Below are 18,403 nucleotides of genomic sequence, written 5' to 3'. Positions count from 1 at the left end.
AATGTTAAAAAAATCAAACAAAAGGAAAAATAGAAATGAAAAGAAGATGAGAGCAATCCCATAAGACTGTTACTATTGTAGTTTTACAAGGAAGATTAGGAAATAAAATCTTAATTAGCACCATTATTTCAAAACCATAAAAGTCCGTTTTTAATCACAAGAGTAGAAAATAACATAAAAACTGTAATTTGATGAACTGAACATATTCAGTTTTACACACAAATTGTGACATTGTCTTTTTTCTTTTTTTTTTTTTTTGTCTCTTCTGTCTAAAGAGAAGTAAAAATTTCATGAGGGTTTTGGGAATCACTTGGGGGACTTGGAAACTTTTAAATCTGGGGCAGAATTAGACTTAGTTTTATCAAATCGATTGTCAGAGTGGAAGGAAGTGTGGTGGGGGACAAGATTACTTTTTTTCTCACAGATCGTTAAGATTACATTTGGGTCAAGTTTGCTCTTTGAAAATTTTTAACTTCTTTTAGCCGGAGGGTCCACTTTAAAGGATCAACTTTTAGAACTAAATTGTTTGCATCAGGTTCATTAATTTACTGTCTTCATCACAGGGCAAAGCTCCCTGTTGCAAATCATTAACAGCACAATAGCAATCACATTGAAATGCATTTTTTTTTTTTTAATAAAAGCATCCACTATGCAGTAACACAGCGATAGGTTGAATACATGAGAATCAATAGATTATCTAAAAATAAATCAAAATTAGCTCTCTCTGATTTTTTAACTATAAACTAAAATAAGAAAGATTGCTCTTCTTATCCCCAATAGTTTTTTTTTTTTTTTTTAATTATATTAGTAAGCTCACTCAATGAGATATCAATGTTTTCTGATGCTACCAACTAAAGAATTTCTGGCTTTTACCCTACAGTATGTATAGCAGGTTAACATGCAATATAATGGTTTTGTGCTTTTTGTAGGACAGTCAAAAGTAATGCATTTTATTAAATTCTATACACACTATGTAGAATTTTTATATAGAATTGCTCTAAATACAAAGTAACTTGATTTATATCAACCTCTCAGCAAACATTTTATTGAAGTTTTTCCACATTATGAATGAACAGAATGTAAAAATAGCTTGTATATGAAAAATTAGTCAATAAGACTGAAATTTTAATGTTCAAATGTATGGCTAATGTCTTTTTTTAGCTCAGGTTTAATGTGTATATATATATATTTAAAATTTTATTTATTTATTCATGGGAGACACACAGAGAGAGAGAGGCAGAGACACAGGCAGAGGGAGAAGCAGGCTCCATGCAGGGAGCAGGATGTGGGACTCGATCCCGGGTCTCCAGGATCATGCCATGGGCCCAAGGCAGGCGCCAAACCGCCGAGCCACCCAGGCTGCCCATGCTCAGGTTTAGCTTAGGTTTTCACAATTAAGAATATTATGAAAAGAGGGGAGCCTGGATGGCTCAGTTGGTTAAACATTTGACTCTTAGTTTCAGCTCAGGTCATGATCTCAGGGTCAGGAGATTGAGGCCCGCATAGGGATCTGCACTCTGCATAGAATCTACCTGAGATTCTCTCCCTTTCCCTGCACTCTCCCAACCCCCACCCCACTGACATCTGTGTCTACTCTCTCTAAAATAAATAAACATTTTTAAAAAGAATATTGTGAAGAGAATATTAAGAATAAAAGTATTGTCATTATGGCAAAGAAAATATATCAAAAAAAAAATCAAGATTGTAAGTCTATCCCTTCTGGTTATAGATATAGTAGACTTCGTCCAAGTGCCAAATGGTAATAACTATCATCCATGAAAGTGGATCACTCTCACACTGCTGAATAGTATTTTATTTACACTTAATTATTAATCACATAGTTCAAAAAAATGAAAATTTCTAATGATGTGAATTCTAGAATTTCCAACACACTTAGATTTTAAGCGAGTTATTATAAATACTACTCCCCTATATATTTTTGTAGGTCTTGACTATTTCAGCTAATTGTGTATATTTCTATCTTTATTTCTATTCATTAATACTATAGGCTGTAGCAATTTAGTAAGACTAAGTGATTATTCACAGGAAAAAAATATTTTATGATATAGTTATATATAATCTTGAGCAGACAGAGGAAATTTTTTCCAAACATTTGTCAAAATTCTCCTGGCTAAAAGTTAAAAATAGCTCCCCAAATTCTGGTGAAATGGAACAACTGTATTTGCCAAAAGTTCTTGCTGAAAATCAACTGTCAAATAACCCTTTATCTCTTCTGGAAATGCACACTCTATATGGTCTTGGTTTCTTTGTTTCCTTTAATTTGCTTTAAATATTTAGAGATCATTAGGGATGCCTGGGTGGCTCAGCAGTTTAGCATCTGCCTTTGGTTCAGGGCATGATCCCAGAGTCCCAGGATCAAGTCCCACGTCAGGTTCCCTGCGTGGAGCCTGCTTCTCTCTCTGCCTGTGCCTCTGCCCCCCCGCCCCCCCGCCCCGTATCTCTCATAAATAAATAAATAAATAAATAAATAAATAAAATTATTAACCTACTCTTTTTTTTAGAAAACGATTTTATTCATTTATTCATGAGAGACACAGAAAGAGAGAGAGGCAGGGACATAGGTAGAAGCAGAAGCAGGCTCCATGCAGGGAGCCTGACATAGGACTTGATCTGGGGACTCCAGGATCATGCCCTGGGCTGAAGACAGGCATTAAACCACTGAGCTACCCAGGGATCCCCATAGAAACACTCAACTAATCAATTCCTTGTTCTCAAGTAACATAAATATTAACATATTCACTTATATGGTATTATATAGTATCTATTACATGTATCATATAATATGTATGTACATATTTAATGTGGAAAAGCTGAATCTTTGTTATAATATGCATTAGGAATGGGCTTAGAGTGCTGAATAACTACTCTTTAAAGCAAAATTATTTATTTTAGAATCATGCAACATTCTTCAATCTTCCAAAATTAAAATATAATTCATTGTTTAGCATCAAAAATTGAGCAAGAGTAAATCATATCTACTAAAACTGACTAGTGTAAGCAGCAAAGAATATTATTTTCGTTAGGTTGGGGTGCTACACCAAAACGCCATAGACTTGATGGCATAAATAGCATTTACTTCTCATAGTTCTGGATGTTGGGGAGTCCAAGATTAAGGCTCTTGCTGAAAGTATTTTTTCTTACCTACAGATGGCTACCTTTTCACCACATCCTCAACAAGGTGAAGAGACAGACAGCTCTGATCTCTCTCTTCCTCCACTTTTAAAGACACTAATCCCATCACAGAGTCCCTGCCTTCATGGCCTCGTCTAATAATTGCTTCCCAAAGACCTCACCTTCAAATACTATCACATTAGGGGTTAAGGCTTCAACACATGAATTTGGGAGAACATAAAAATCTCAGTTCATAACAATAATCTTCAACCAGGCAAATTTAGTTTCATTGTATGGTTTTTGTTCTTTGGAAAAGCTAAGAGTAGCTCAAAGGTAAAACAGAAATCATGTAGGATAGAATTGCATTATTTTCCCTGGAAATTTACAAAGTCATATAAACCAATGCCTTATGGGCATTGAATTTATTTTGAATCTAGCTGTTTTAATATTTGCATTAGTGGGGATTTCTAGATTGCATTTCTCAGCTGAATGAATATCCTGATTTATAAAGCATAATACCAAGAAAAATATCCATTTAAAATTTGATGTTCTTGGGATGCCTGGGTAGCTCAGCGGTTGAACATCTGCCTTCAGCCCAGAAAGTGATCCTAGGGTCCCGGATCGAGTCCCACATCAGGCTCCCTGCAGGGAGTCTGATTCTCTCTCTGCCTGTGTCTCTGCCTCTGTCTCTCTGTGTCTCTCATGAATAAATAAATAAAATCTTTGATAAATAAATATATAAATAAATAAATAAATAAATAAATAAATAAATAAAATTTGATGTTCTCATGGAAGATGAGTATGTTCTCATATTCCAATGATATAGGACTATAAACATATTTACTTCATATCTTGGTATTTCTTATATGCAACTTTTCTTCAGAATGGGTATTTGACCCTAACACTCAGTGTTTACCATATTTTACCACAATTAGAAAAAAGCCACTTAAAATAATGATGGATTATCTTTCAACAGAGCAAAAATGTCAATGTACAAATATTCACACTTTCCTATTAACTTCTTTCCATGGGGAAATATTTAACCTAGTTGCTAAAAACAGAGAAATATGGGAAACAGAAAAGGGGAGAAAAAGAAAAGCTAGATGAGGTTGTAACTGAAAGAATTCAAGGAGTTGGCAAGTGACAATCTTGGATTAACTAAAGAAGGTGCAGAAACTCGGTAGGGAAGGAAGGAATGTTGTTGGAGTAAAGAACAGAGTTTTATTTTTTGGGAAATGAAATACAAATGAAATTCCAGGGAAGCTGTTTTGACCAATAATATGAATCCATGCAAAAACGAATTCATGTAATAAAACCCCACACTGGTAAATGACTTCTTTGGCAACAATTTTTATCTGCTGCTTTCCAACTTTTGGGGACCGAAGGTGTTACATTCAAATATATAACATTAAAATGATTTAAAATCATTGATTAAACATCATTCTTGAATAACATGAAAAAAATGGTTCTCGAATAACATGAGAAAGGCAGAGACATTAGAGAAAGTAATCTTTAGTTGGAGTTGTACATTTGGGGATAAATGATGATCAGAGATTATATACACTAACTAGAAAATTGAAACTAAGTATAGCATAATACGGATGCCCTAATTTGTAGACATCTAAAACTCTCCCGCTGGAAGTGTTAAAGTGAAAATTAGTGGTAATGTCCAACTTCCAAGGACCCTTGATTTATTTAAAAATTGTGATCATTTAGAATAGTGAGAACACATCAATATCAGGATTGGTTAGGTTAGCTCATACCTCTGTCTGACTCCAGAATCAAATCAAATACTCAATATCCTTCAGGTGTTAGATCCACTGGGATAGCCTAGTTAAGATGAATAACCGGATAATTTTATTTTTCAATAATTATACTGCCAGGGACCAGAGAAAAGGATTTTGAATCATGGTAAAAATATGTCATAATCCGAAATGGGCCATTTTAAAGTATGAACTGCAGTGTTGGTATCAGAAGCTGTTCCTGAAAGCAAAGTTATACTAACTGATGTCTCTGCAGATGATTGCTTCACTGCATGGGCTGTATTTAGGCCAATGTAACTACTGAATAGGATTGTAATTTAAGATTACAGATCATCAACCAGAGCAGCGGTGTACACATCATCCAAGGACTAAGCCAACCATCTGTCAGGTGTTGAAGGACTTAGACTGAAAAATCTGAAGAATGTAAATGAGTATGTAGAGACAATTAATAATAGTGGGTATAACCATTGCCCAGATCTTTTCTAATTCTTTCTGTTGGTATAATTAATCATAGTTGAAAAAGGAAAAGAAGCCAACTCTTGTAATACTCCAGGCATGGGACAAAATAATGACAGTCACACCCCAAACTCAGTGGCAGACTAGAAAGATCTGAGTGACGTGGGTTCACATAAGAATTTTGGAATTTAGGGCACCTGGGTGGCTCAGTGGTTGAGCACCTGCCTTTGGCTCAGGTCGTGATCCCAGGGTCCTGGGATTGAGTCCCACATCAGGCTCCCCGTGCAGAGCCTGTTTCACCCTCTGCCCATGTTTCTCCCTCTCTGTGTGTCTTTCATGAATAAATAAATAAAATCTTTTGTTAAAAAAGCTCATATTTCATATCATAAAAAGTTATTAATTTCATTAGGAGCTATGGTGTGCCCTAAATGTTAAAAAGTTCCTTTTTGTTTTGTTTTGTGTTTTTTGTGGAACTGCAAACTTCCAAACCTGAGAGTTAGGAAATTTCGAATTTGTTGTTCAAACCATTTTTGATACTTCTAAATACTATTTTTGATACTACTCTTAGAAACACAGTGTTTGAGCTGAAAGTATTAATTTACAAGGATACACATGCTATATAATTTTTCAATTTGCAAAACAAACAGAGAAATACAAAAAATTGGGAGAATCATCGGATTAAATACTTTTAATAACTAAGAAAATAATATGTAAGATCTAGATGAATCTAAAATGGTTGTCAGAAAAAAATAGTTAAAAAATATATATATATATATATAAATATATCTCCAACACTTTTTCTGTGACTCTGTTTTACTGTCTCACAGCACACACCTCTCATAACACTTCTGACACCAGATGTGTGGAGGTTTTCCCCTCACAAAGCAATTATCCTATTCTCAGTGGATACTGACTAGATGTCTCCAAATTTTAACTCAATTCTGACACTTTCTGTTTGAAGATAATGTCAGATTCCACAGGGTAAGAGCTCAGCCCCACAAGCCTCTGACCCCTCAGTTAAGTCTCAGTTGTCACCTTCTGACTGACCAGCTACATAAACTGGAGGTTCCCATGACCCCCTGTGCTTGGATTCAATTAATTTGCCAGAGAGCCTAACAAAATTCAGAGAAATAGTTTACTCACTACATTATAAAAGGAAAGAACTCCGGAACAAGCAGATGGAAGAAATGTATGAGAAAGGAGCACAGTTTCCATGCCCTCTAGAGCATCCCTTTCTCAAAATCTCCAGGTGTCCACCAACCTAGAAGCGCTATGAACTCCACCTTTTTTTTTTTTTCTTAAGATTTTATTTATTTACTCATGACAGATACAGAGAGAGGCAGAGACATAGGCAAAGGTAGAAGCAGGCTCTCTGTAGGGAGCCCAATCAAGGACTCGATCCCGGACCCCAGGATCACACCCTGAGCCCAAGGCAGATGCTCAACTGCTGAGCCACCCAGGTGTCCCAAACTCCACCCTGTTGATTTTTTAAGGAGGCTTTATAATACAGGCATGATTGGTTTTATCATTAGCTACTCGTGACTGCACTCAACCTCCAGCTCCTCTCTCTGCCCTGGAGGTCAGGGGCTGAGGACTTAAAGCTCCAACCTTCAAGTCGCAGGGTTGGTTTCCCTGGCAACCGGTGGCCATCCTCAGATGCTTTCCAAAAGACCTTGTTAACATAAACTCAGATGTGGTTGAAAGGGTTCTGTTATGCATTATCAAGACACCTCTCTTACTCCTATGGCTTAGGAAACTGGAGGGTTTTAGGAGCTCTGTATAATTAACTTACCGTGTTACACTAGCTTCAGGTACACGGCAGAATGATCCAACAATTCCGTACATTTCTCAGTGCTTATCAAGTTAAGGGTACTCTCAATTCCCTTTATCTATTTCTCTAAGCCCCCCACCTGCCTCCTCTCTGGCAACCACCAGTCTGCTCTCTGTATCCAACACTGTTTTCTTTTTGCTCCTCTCTTTTGTCCTTCGTTTGTTTTGTTTCTTAAATTTCACATATGAGTGAAATCATATGGTATCCGTCTTTCTTTGACTTATTTCACTTAGCATTATATCATCTAGATCCATCCATGTTGTTGCAAATGGCAACATTTCATTCTGTTTTAGGCTGAGTAAAACCACACTGTAGGGTGTATCACATCTTTTTACATTTTTCTGTGGATGGACATTTGGGTCGCTCCCCTATCTTGGCTATTGTAATAAATGCTGCAATAAATATAGGGGTGCATCTATCTTTTTGAATTAGTGTTTTTATTTTCTTTAGGTAAATACCCAGTAGTAGAACCACTAAATCATATAATAATAATTATTATTATTATTTTAAGGTTTATCTACTTTTTGGAGTGCATATATGGCTTGGTCAGTTGAGCATCCAGCTCTTGTTTTCGATTCAGGTCATGATTTTATGGCTCATGATCCAGCCCTACATGGGGCTCCACAGTCAGCAGGGAGTCTGCTTGAAGTTTCTCTCCCTCTCTCCCTCTCTCCCTCTATCCTTCCACCATTTATGTGCATTTGCACACACTCTCTCAAATTAAAAAAAAAAATCTTTAGAAAAATAAGCTTATTTACTTTTTTCTTACTAGTTTCTACATCCAATGTGGGACTTGAACTCATGACCTTGAAATAAAGAGTCCCATGTTCTTCCTACTGAGCCCACCAATCACTCTTCTCTTTTTAACTTTTTGAGGAACCTCCAAACAGTGTTCCACAGTGGTTAGACCAGCTTGCTTTCCCACCAACAGTGAACAAGTATTCCTTTTTCTCCACATCTTTGCCAACATTTATTTCTTGTGTTTTTGACTTTAGCCATTCTGACAGATATAATGTGATATTTCATTGTGTCTTTAATTTGCATTTCCTGATACTTAATGATGTTGAGCAATATTTTGTGGGTCTGTTGGACATCTGTATGTCTTCTTTGGGAAATTGTTGAGTTCCTCTGTATATTTTTTTAACCGGATTATGTTTGGGAGGTGTTGAGTTGTAAAGGTTCTTTATATATTTTGGATATCAGCCCTTACCAGATATGCCATCAGCAAATATCTTCTCCCATTTAGTAGACTGCTTTTTGTTTTGTTGATGGTTTCCTCAGCTGTGCAAACCCTTTTTATTCTAGTGTAGTCCCAATAGTTTAACTTTTATGAAGCTTTTGTTTTCCTTGCCTGAGGAGATAGATCTAGGAAAACGTTTCTAAGGCCAATGTCAAGGAAATTATTTGCCTATGTTTTCTTCTAGGAATTTTATGGTTTCAGGTTTCATATTTAGGTCTTTAACCCATTTTGAATTTGTTTTTATGTGGATGGTATAAGAAAGCGATCCTGTTTCATTCTTTTGCACACAGCTGCCCAATTCTCCAGCACCATTTGATGAAGAGACTGTCTTTTCTCCATTGTAATCCTTGCCTCGTTTGTGGCTGATGAATTGACCGTATAATTGTGAGTTTATTTCTGGACTTCCTAGTCTGTTCCATTAATCTATGTGTCTATTTTTTGTAATAGTACCATATTGTTTTGATTATCATGGAGTTACAGTATATCTTGAAATCCAGGATAGTGATGCCTCCTTTTATTCTTTTCTCAAGATTGCTTTAGCTATTTGGGGTCTTGTATAGTTCCACACAAATTTTAGGATTACTTATTCTAGTTCTGTGAAAAATTTTAGTGGTATCTTGATAGGGATTGCATTAAATCTATAGATTGCTTTGGGTAGTATGGACATTTTAGCAATATTGGTTCTCTCAACCCATGAGCATGGGATATCTTCTCATTAGCTTGTGACATCTTTAATTTATTTCATCAAAGTTTTACAGTTCTTGGAATATAGGTCTTTTACCTCTTTGGTTAAGTTTATTCCTAGGTGGGAAAGGAGAAAAAAATGAGTGGGAAATATCAGAAAGGGAGACAGAAAATGAAAGACTCCTAACTCCAGGAAATGAACTAGGGGTGGTGGAAGAGGAGGTGGGCGGGGGTTGGGGGTGACTGGGTGACGGGCATTGAGGGGGGCACTTGACAGGATGAGCACTGGGTGTTATTCTACATGTTGGCAAATTGAACACCAATAAAAAATAAATTTATGTAAAAAAAGTTTATTCCTAGGTATTTTATTATTTTTGGTACAATTGTTAGCAGGACTATTTTCTTCATTTCTCTTTCTTCTACTTCATTATTAGTGTATAGAAATGCAATAGATTTCTATATATTAATTTTGTACCCTGTGACTTTATTGAATTCATTTAACAGGCTTAGTAGGTTTTTGGTGGATAGCTGTTTTTCTTACATTGGCACCTATTTTATTTTACCTGGTTGGGATATTTAAAATAACAGACTCCATATAATATTCTCATATCAGGCTTTCATTTAAAAGCAAAAAGATATCCAGGGAGAGAAACAGAATGCAGTATCCACCCAAGGTGTCAGAGAGGCATTCTACAACACCAGCTGCAGCCCCATCATAAATATGGAATGTGCTGTATGTGCCTTAAACTGCCAAGATCTGTGCAAGGAATCCCAGTTTCAGGACAGCCATCACTGAACTAAGCTTTCAGTGAGGGGCTCTTATTTGTCCCCTTTTTCAAGTAATCAAGCCAGGCTTGTCAAACCAGTTAGGCTAGTAGTAAAATATCATTAAAGAACAAACCATGGAGGTTGCCAGAAGGAGTTTCATACCTTACACAGCATATCATAAACCTCACCGCCCTTTCTTGGCCAAGAGCCAACACCAAACATCTAAGCATTCCCAAAGACAAAGAGAAAAATAGAATCTATCCACACTGGCTGTAAATCAACTTTATCTCTTAACACCTCATTTAATCATGTCCAAATCTGTCAGTAAATCCAATCTCTTTTGCTCCCCAGTAGTTGGGATGAGAGCATCTCCCTAAACCACAAGTCCAGAAAGGTTGAGACCTTTTATTAATTGTGAGTCAGTATATTACAGTTTTCTGCTGTGTTGATCACTTTGGGTCAGCATAAAATAGTCTTTGTAGATTGATCCTGATTTTTCTCCTTCATGACACTGCAATTATCTGCTATACTTCTTGCCCAGGCAATTTTTATTCTCCTTTTCTGCTACATATTGTTTTCCTCCTAAGCACTTAACACTATATAACATTTATAATGTTTTATTTAATTATGTTGTTTGCTATATTTCTACCTCAATTGTAGGTAAGCTCAAATAGATAAGATTTTTTTTTTTATTCCTATATCACCAATGCCTGGAACAGTATCTGATATAAGTAGTCGAAAACATGAATGACTGAACTTTGGATATTGACCTCAGCAATAATTAAGCCCAAACACAAGATTATCCCTCATTTTGACCTTGATTTGGAATTTATTTGCCTCAACATGAATTTCTTTGTTGCCAGTAAATATGATACCTACATTTTGGTATAGTGCACTACACAGATTCTAAGATACCACACAACTCAGTGTACTTTATACCTTTATTTTTATTATTATATTTTCATTACAGGTTGCCTAGGCTAAAATTTTTGAAGTCATTCTCAACTCCTCTCTTTGTCTTATATAGCACAGCGAATATATACTGTACTGTGATGGGCTGTACCTGTTTCCATTCCAATTCCCTAACTGTCAATGCTTAACAAAGAAGCCAGAGGGATCTTTCTATAAAATAAATAAGATCATTCACTAAAAACTCTCCAGTAGTTTCACATATGGCTCAAGGTCAAAATCCAAAGTCCTTAGCAGTGACTTGCAAGGCTCTGCTTAATCTGGTTCCCCTCTTGCTTCTCTGACTTAGCTTTTATACTTCTTTTCACAATGTTCCAGACACATTGTCTTTCTTGCTCTTTTAATAGGCCAGATATATTCCTCTTCTAGCACCTTTTCACTGGTTGAGCTTTCTTCCTGCTATGTTCTGCCTCTTGAATAGCCACATGGTTCACTTCTTTTACGTTCTTCAGGTCTTTGCTCAGATGTCACCTTCTCAATAGGCTTTCCTTGGGCATAGGCATTTAAAAGTACTACACACTTCTCCCTCTAGAGTAGCATTCCTGATTCCTCTTGCTCAACTTTTTTTTTTTTCAAAACATAATCATCTTCTAAAACAATCTAATTTACATGTCACTAATCACATTTATTGTGTCTCCTTCCCTGTGAGAAATAAGTTCCACGACACCACAGATTTTTGCCTATTTTTTTCACTGACACATCTCAAGTGTAGACACAAAGTAGACATTTAATAAATAGAGAGAGAGTAAATTATGCAGGTGTTTCATGCAAGGATAAATTATCTTGCATTATTTTTCTTTCCTTTTATAGATTTTTTTTTAGTAGTGTATATCTGGCCAGTGGATTATGAAATTGTGTTTCATTCTAAAAGAAGGAGTAATTTAAAAAAAAATCTAGAATGCACCATTCATTCATTATTTGTTTAACAGATATTCAACTATCCAAAATACACCAGTCTCCAATCTAGGTGGCAATAAAAAGGTGAACAATTGGCACTTCTTTCCTTTCCTCAGGGCAAGTAATTAGACAACAAAATATAGTTATGGCACAGTCATACTGTACTTTCAACTTTCTCCAAAGTGCTTGTTTTGCTTTTTAGTTCTTGGATTAGTAATAGAAATGCAAACATAGCATGGTCTTATTATAGTCCATTGTATTATAAAGAGAGAAATATATAGAGAGAAGTGTAACTTCATTAGTTTCAATGACAGCAAGGAACACACACCCTTTTTGAAGCACTGTCATGCACCAAGAATATTTCAGACCTGCAGTTCTTGTGGTATAGCTATTCATTAATAATGCTTTGTAATTCACACTAATTCACACTTTATAATTCACCTAATAAGAACTCTATTTTTTAATCAAAAGCCTATTTCACTCAAAAAGGATTTTTAACACTAAGTATATATTATTATTGGGGACATGATGGTTTGTTTCATATTTTTAAAATATTTTGGAAAATTTGCAGTAGATTGTTTTTAAATGATAAGATCCATTTTGGGTTTTCCATGTCAGGGGGTACCCTGCTCTGTGCTTACTCCTCGGCCTGGGAAGCAAGGTGAGCTCATTTCCTTTGTACCAAAATTGAAAGCTGACTACCTCGTGGTTCAAGAGTGCCTTACTGCTCATCATCTTGCCAGGCACCACAGGAGAGTTATCATGGGGATATTGCTGATTGCTATGCTGCACTTAGAGCTGATAAATATGCAGATGTGTAGAATATTAAATGACTTTATTAGCAATCAACATATTAAGCCATTAGGTTCATCTGTAAGAACAAAAATTTGTAGAAATTAATATTTTAAACCAATCTGATATATTTTAACTCTCTATTAGTTTAAATATAGTGTTTAGTTTAGGTGACAGATAAGTAAAGTCATGTGAAATCATCAAAGCACCATGTCCCTACTGTTATCCTCTTTTGAATACATGAATATCAGTAACTTATAGTGAAAACAATTTTATAAGCAGAGTAGAAAAAGTGTGAGGCAAATGAACATTTTCAGTTCAGTAAAACTGACATCCCTTAACATATACAAATATAAATGTTAAAATTGAAGACTTTATCCAAAGCTAAGTGAAAATGAAAAAGGAGACATCACTTTCTAATTCCATTATTAGAAATGTAGGTTAGATACAATAAAACTAAGGTGCCCATTTCTCATCATCTCTTTTTTTTCCTGAAACACATCTGAATAATCCCAACTTTTATATTTTTATTTGGATGTATATATCTTGATTTATTATATTTATTATTTTATTTTAAATGATTAGCTATTCTGAAAATTTTAGAGTGTGCTTTTACCTTTTTGCTGTCAGTAACTATGGTGATATGACAGTTTAACAGATTTAAGTAAAATTCATACTATCACATTCCAGAGATACTAGGACATACAAGATTTCAATAAGGAACTGCAGAAAATATGAGCAAAACCTGGAAAGCAAATTTGAACTTCAGATAATGTTAGGCATTTAAATTTAAGTAGAAATTGAATCAAAGTTTTGGAGCATTAGCCACGTAAGTTTGAATAACAGTCTGTTGAACATTAACATAAAATAAACCAATGAATATATACTGACATTCAACACTATGCTTATATGTGAGTTTTATTGTCAGTCTCCTGGGACATCTACACCCATGACAATAATTAGATCTTATCATTTTCACAATGATTCTTTCTGTAATAGGTTAAAATAAAAATTTCCACCCTGAACAGCAGTCTTCTATTTTCATAATTTTCTCTTCTAGATGTTGCCTCTACTCCTCTTTTTGCTACAAATTGAGGCCTTTATGCCCTAGTTCTTTCTTTTTTTTTTTTTTTAAGATTTTATTTATTTATTCATGAGAGACAGAGAGAGAGGCAGAGACACAGGCAGAGGGAGAACCACCTAGTTATTTCTAAGTAATCAATCAAACCCCACTTCTGTTTTGGCTTTCACTTCCATCCCCATTCCCAGATTGTACCACTTTATGTCCTTTCTTGCTAATATTCTCTGTTTCCTCATCCTGTTATCCTTTTGTTTCAGCCACTAGGTACCCCCCAATACTCAAATGAGTTTACCCTATACCCTCACTATGACTCCACTTGGCCTGTAGGATGCTACTTGTATATAAGTCACACAGCTGCTAGACTGGTCCCAATATTAAATCAATGAGCACAACCCTCGAGTGTGCTTTTCACTCCACCAAGATATCTATACTTTCTAATTCAATTATCTTTCCATTCTCTGTATTCCCTGTTTCAGAATTTCTGTACTCCCTCAAAACCTCATCCCCTCCACCTAATTCTTTTCTTAGAGGCTGAAGTTATCTTTTATTAGACAAAGAACACTGACGTTATCTGACAGGTTCACATCCAACCTATGAGAGTCTTAAAGAAAATTTTATTTCATTTATACCCAAACATTCCTTCTTCTACCTATTAGAAGAAGGTCGTTTCCTTTCAAAGACTAATTTTTTTTTCACCTGTGTTTATGATCTCATCCTTTCCCAAGTCCTCAGGGTCCTTGAAGAATGGCTATCATACTTTAATATTTTCAACTCCTCCGTTTTGCATGCTGCATGCAATTCAGTATATTCTTTAAAATTAATTAATATTTCTTTGACTATTCCTGCCTAGTGACATGCTCTTTCTTTATTGACAGCTATGCTTTTTAAAGGAAAAATGGGTCATTGTCTTGTAAACGAATAAAACTTGAGTGTGAACATGTCTAGCAAATAGATGCAATTGATCATATCAATTCTCTGTTCTTGACATTTTCTAGAAAAATTAGGAAAACTAAACATTAAGGTTTACTGGAAAATATAAGAAAATATGAATTGTAGTGCTAAATTTTGTGGTTCAAAAATGTAAATGCTATATAAATAATATTACAGAGATTTAAATGAAAATTCATCTGGGACTTCTTTCTTTCTAAAATAAATAAAAAATGTACAGCAAAAGTAATGTTTAAAATAAGGTGGAATAGAAAGGTGGATTCAAAAAAGTGTACCTGATCCATCAGCAGCATTTGACCAAACTGGTTGTTTCTCATTAAAATACTGTTTTCACTTAACATTCTAAATATCACAGTCTTCTTGTTTTATCTCCTTTGCACTCTTCTAATTTCTTCCCATTTCCCATCATCTCCCTATATCCTCTAAGCTTTGCAGTGCTCAAGAGCTTACTCCTGGGACCTTTCCACGTTATTATCTTTATTAATTTCTTTAGTGAGTTCATCCATATCATGGTTTTTATATCAATGTGATCATAACTTGCAATTGTGTATTTCAGGCTAAATCACTATCCTAAATTTTTGATAAAATGCTTATTCAACTTCTACACTATATAAATATGGAAAGAACTTAGAATAACTACGTTTTTAAAAGGATGATTTTGGAAATATTATACTAGTGGATTTTAAATTTTATGATTAAGCTATGGCAATTAAAACTATTGTGGCGTGCCTGGATGAGTCAGTTGGTTAAGCATCCAAATCTTGGTTTCAGCTTAGGTCAAGATCTCAAGGTCATGGGATTGAGGCCTGCATTAGGCTCTGCACTTAGTGCAGAGTCCATTTGAGTTTCTCTCTCTCTCTCTCTCTCCATCTCCCTCCCCCTCTGCCCCTCTCCCCGCTTGCACTCTCTATTTCTCATTCATACATACATACATACATACATACATACATAAAATCTGTTTAAAAATAATAAAACTAGGGGATCCTTAGGTGGCTCAGTGGTTTAGCACCTTCCTTTGGCCCAGGGTGTGATCCTGGAGTCCCGGGATTGAATCCCACATCCTTGCATGGAGCCTGCATCTCTCTCTGTCTGTGTCTCTGCCTCTCTCTCTCCTCTCTCTCTCTCTCTCTCTGTGTGTGTGTATGTGTGTGTATCTTTATTTATTTTTAAATAAATAAAATATTTAAAAAATAATAATAAAACTATTGTAGCAGTACCTTATGAGATAGCTTATACACCCCACCCCCAGAAAGCTATGTTGGAGCCCTGACTCCAGTACCATAGAATGTGACCTTATTTGTATGTAAAGTGTTTGCATGGACTAAACAAACAAAAAAAAATTAAATGGGAAAATTTTGAATAGATATTTCTCTCTCTCTCTCTCTCTCTCTCTCTATATATATATATATATATATGTATGTATATCCATACATACACATATCATATGACCATAGGCATATGAAAAGAACTCTAGTCATCAGAAAAATGTGAATTGAAATTATAATGAGATACCACTACAAACTCAGTAGAAATCAAATTCAACTAAAATATTTTATTGTTCAAACAGTTCTCTCTCCACATCTTTGCTATGGTTGCAAGGTTTTCAAATGAGCACAGCTGAGGAGAATCAAGACTCAACCTTAGAGAAAGGAATGCCAATACCCAATGGAGGGATCTTAAGCACCAGTTAGTTAGGTGGAGGTTCAAGACGAATCAAGTCTCTGCAACTATCTGGAGTAAGAATCAGGAATTAGGAGTCAAAAAAAGATGCCAATAGGTGGAACAGTCATGGAAGTTAAGGGTGGCAGTGATCCCTAAAGAATTATTGGATATTCAGAATATATAGGTGATTGTTTTAGATTATATTCTCAAGCAGGGAAAGATATCTGAACGTATTTGCATTGGTTTTTTTGTATGAAGAGATTTAAGCCGTCATGTGACAGGTAAAAATTATGTGCAATTATGAAAGGCAAGGGCAAGAAAGGATAGATATATGAGAGGTCAGTCAGGCTCTAAGCAATACTATCCTATATTTGATATAATTCTCTATAAGTAAGTATATGATCCACGTAGCTAATACTTACCTGCTTTTCATATTAAATTTTGTACTATAAAACTTTACTTACAACTGGAGAAGGAGCTTGAACTATATTTCAAAAGATGAATAGAAGTTGGGTAGGTAAATACAGTTAGGATAGATCATTATAGGGTGTGGCTTTCAAATTGTGCTTCACAAGGGAAAATGAAAAAAATGATATGTAAATGGTATTATATCTTTTTCTATCTTCCATCAAAGAAACTCTGCTTTTATATATTATGTAATGCTTCACATTTTGAGGTAACATTTTATTCTGACCTAGGGGATAATTCTCTCTCTCTTTTTTTTTTTAGTAACTCTGTGTAGCTGTAATAACATAAGCCAATTAGAAACAGTAATAATACTGCATTCTTAAAAATGCAGATTCAAAATTTGACCAAATCTAAGATTTTGTTTGTGACTATTTTAAAATTATTTTAATAATGCACATTTTGAATTAATCCAAGACAATAGAGCCCCTAGTTTTACCTGTAAGTAGCAAATATCAAAATCATGTGAAATCATTTTTCAGGATGATATTTTCCTTAATCTGCCTAGAGAGATGAGCGTGGATACATTGGGTCCCTATCAGTTAGGAGTTCTTTCATCATTACCATCAGAATATTTGATTAATGCTAACCTAAACAATAAGAACATCACCGATTATCTCAGAGTCTAAAGGTAGGTGCCACTATGGAAGGCTTTCAGTAGCTTCCACTGTGTCTGCCATCAAACGCCATTTCTATGCTGTTATTTTCATTTGATTTTTTTTTAAGAACTATTACCTCATGGAAAAACATTTGCTTGAAGAACCTGGCATTACATTGTCACATATGCCTCCTTTCCTGTCATGTTTTTAATGACTTCTTTACTGACTGAACTAAAAGCACAGTGATGTGCACACACACACATGATTCAAGAATAAAAGGAGAAAATGGCTATTGAGTGAGTGACTAGAACTGCCTCTCACAAGGTATGTTTTATAATTCATTCTCTTTTTCTTTTCCTTTCCTTTCTATTTCTTTTTTTTTTTAAATTTATAAATAAGACCATATATTTTTGCCATAGGAAATAATGGTTGGTGCTAGTCTAGGCTTGTAACCATGGAATCACAGATTTAGGACGTATTCCAGAATTAAAGCACAGAAGGCCAAAATTTAAGATATGGTTAAAATAAAACTACAATATAAATGGATTTCCCTCTTACAAAGAATAAATGCTTTGTAGAAATCATTTTCCCCTTTTGAAGGAAGTTTATACTTCATTGAATTAGAATTCTACTTTTCTTCCAATAACTAAAAATTGTCTATGATAAAACCTGTCAGAAAAGAATAAAATTCTGATGGAATAAAAGCAAAATTATTTTATACAAATTACGTAAAAGTTTGGAATTCTGTGCAGAGATGCATATTCTCCATATAGCAAAAATTTTCTTCCAATAGAAAATTAAAGATTCCATCAAACTCAAAGAGCAAAATTCTAAAGTGGTTCCTTAACCAAATATAGTGATTTATTAATAGTGAACACATCAATTAACAGTTTGATTTACTCTATATATCTTATTCATTCTTTTATTTATTTATTACAAAACCCCCAGTGCTCACCACAAGTTCACTCCTTAATCCACATCACTTATTTTCCCACCCCCCACCGACCCACCTTCTCTCTGGTAGCTATCAGTTTGTTCTCTGTAGTTAAGAGTCTGTTTCCTGGCTCACCTCCTTCTCTGTTGTTGGTTTTTTTGTTGTTGTTGTTTTGTTTTTTC

This window comes from Canis aureus, chromosome 20, assembly GCF_053574225.1.
Source record: "Canis aureus isolate CA01 chromosome 20, VMU_Caureus_v.1.0, whole genome shotgun sequence".
Lineage (NCBI taxonomy): Eukaryota > Metazoa > Chordata > Mammalia > Carnivora > Canidae > Canis > Canis aureus.
Note: the sequence above shows the minus strand (reverse complement) of the source record.